Raw genomic sequence first — 2,302 nt, 5'->3', positions numbered from 1 at the left:
ATTGACTTGGTATGAGAATAAATGTCAGGATTCTGATTTCTGATGAGAATGGAGAAGAAAGAAAAAGAAAGCAGATGAGCCACAAGATACAATCTGTACTTTCATCTCTTGATTAAGATGCTAGTCAACCAAGGTTGGGACTTCTGTACTTAAGGAGAATTCATTTAATATAATTTCCTACCAAGAGAATCCACATACAAATTTTACATAATATGACCCACAAGACATAATTTGATCTTCATTAGCAAGGAGTTCCTTACATACTTCAATCATCTGAATTTTCTATAACTTTTTTTTCCCTAGAAACCATAATGCAATGAGTGTAATTAATTGAACAAGGATATATTTCATAGATGAAATATTAATTCAAATTGTATACTGAGGTAAAACATTATTTCTACTTTTTTTATTCCAAGGGAAACCTTGTAGTTATCCAGTAATAAAACATGGACGGCTATATTATTCATACAGAGGATACTTTCCAGCACGTGTAAATCAACAGTTTGTCTATAGCTGTGATCATCATTTTGTACCTCCTTCACAACGTTCCTGGGACCACCTGACTTGCACAGCAGAAGGATGGTCTCCAGAAGAACCATGCCTCAGTAAGTAAACCTCTTTAAGTTTATATGCATAATCTTTGAAAAAGTGAAGAGACAAAGTTGACAAGTGAGTACAGTTAAGTAACAACAGTAAGGCCACGGGATGAGTTCTGTGAGCAAAAAATCCAATAGAACTTCCCTTTACTAGATGCTTTTCATGTAAATCGTATGAGAGATACAGAGACTTTACAAGAATATCTGCATCATTTATACATATTTTAGTCATAAAACTAAAGACAAATAATATGGAATGTTATCTTTTTCATTTTCCACAAACGTGGTACTAGCTTCCATTTTTATTGTTACATGTTATATTTGAACACTAATGCATTCTTATGTAAATTCTATAAGGTTAATCTTTAATGTACTATTTTCCCAAATTTATGCTGTATTTCTTTCATATTAATTTTATGATCCTAAGGACAATGTATTTTCAATTATTTGGAAAATGGACATACCCCACATCGTGAAGAAAAATATTTACAGGGTGAAACTGTAAGAGTTCGCTGCTATGAAGGCTACAGTCTTCGAAATGATCAGAACACAATGATCTGCACAGAGAGTGGCTGGTCTCCTCCTCCCAGATGCATCCGTGTCAGTGAGTAAACTGGGCTGGAATCCCATGTGTTCATAATTTTCTAAGACTCAGCTGTATTATCAACTCCAAAAGTTTATATCAGATTCTTGTTTTGCCAAAGGACCTATTTAATTTTATTGTTTACAAGTGTCTATGAGTGTACCTATAGACTTCTTGATAAGTATATAACCAAATACATGTACCTATTGATAGATAATTAGTCAAGAAAAGAGGAGAAGATCCACAATGAAGAAACCTGTAATAACAGAGTGAGGTCAGAAAGGTGGCAGGAATCTCACCGTCTCTCCTGATATAAACACAGACTTTGACCATCATTTGTGGATAATGATGGTATCTTTGTGGGGGTCCAGGAGTCTAGCAAGGAGAAGGCAATGGCACCCCACTCCAGGACTCTTGCCTGGAAAACCCCATGGACGGAGGAGCCTGGTAGGCTGCAGTCCATGGGGTCGCTAAGAGTCGGACACGACTGAGCCACTTCACTTTCGCTTTTCACTTTCATGCATTGGAGAAGGAAATGGCAACCCACTCCAGTGTTTTTGCCTGGAGAACCCCAGGGACGGGGGAGCCTGGTGGGCTGCCGTCTAAGGGGTCGCACAGAGTCGGACAGGACTGAAGCGACTTAGCAGCAGCAGGAGTCTAGCAGAGACATGACAGCATGCTCCTAGGGCACAAAGATTCAAGACTGGACGCCTCACTGAGGGTTAGAGGCGTAGCCTCATTTTGCTCCTGAGGTGGCCCTGCTTAGTGCCAAGATAGACCCCTCAGCACAGGATTTTACCTGTGGGGAAAATAAGAGCATGTGAGCAAGGGCGGCGTCCTCATCTTCCAGCGCACTTCTCTCTCCCCTTATCCAGGACACTGGGGTCACCTGCATGGCTGGGATGGGGAGAGGCCAGGAGTACAGCATCCAGGGCTAGAATTCCTCAAGGAGCCTACTGACCTGGGTCCTACTGACCATGTGGAGATCCCACCAGGGAGCCCCAAACCATTGCAGACACCGTGCTTGTGGTTCTGCTCACCCCTGGGCCTCTCCTCTCATCCACATCCCCTCCCCAGGTCCAGCTCCCTGTGTAACTCCCCACGGTGGCATCTAGACCTTTGC

General features: G+C 41.7%; 1 long non-coding RNA gene across 1 annotated transcript; it reads left to right on the top strand.

Moving 5' to 3' along the window:
• The first annotated feature begins 394 nt into the window (after nt 1-394).
• LOC104991157 lies at nt 395-1,200 on the top strand. Its single transcript, XR_825575.1, has 2 exons — nt 395-605; nt 1,024-1,200. It is a non-coding gene; the product is annotated as an uncharacterized LOC104991157 (long non-coding RNA).
• The last annotated feature ends 1,102 nt before the right edge of the window (nt 1,201-2,302 follow it).

Source organism: Bison bison, unplaced genomic scaffold (genome assembly GCF_000754665.1).
Source record: "Bison bison bison isolate TAMUID 2011002044 unplaced genomic scaffold, Bison_UMD1.0 scf7180017847623, whole genome shotgun sequence".
Taxonomy (NCBI): Eukaryota; Metazoa; Chordata; class Mammalia; order Artiodactyla; family Bovidae; genus Bison; species Bison bison.
This window is presented reverse-complemented; position numbering and strand designations above follow the sequence as displayed.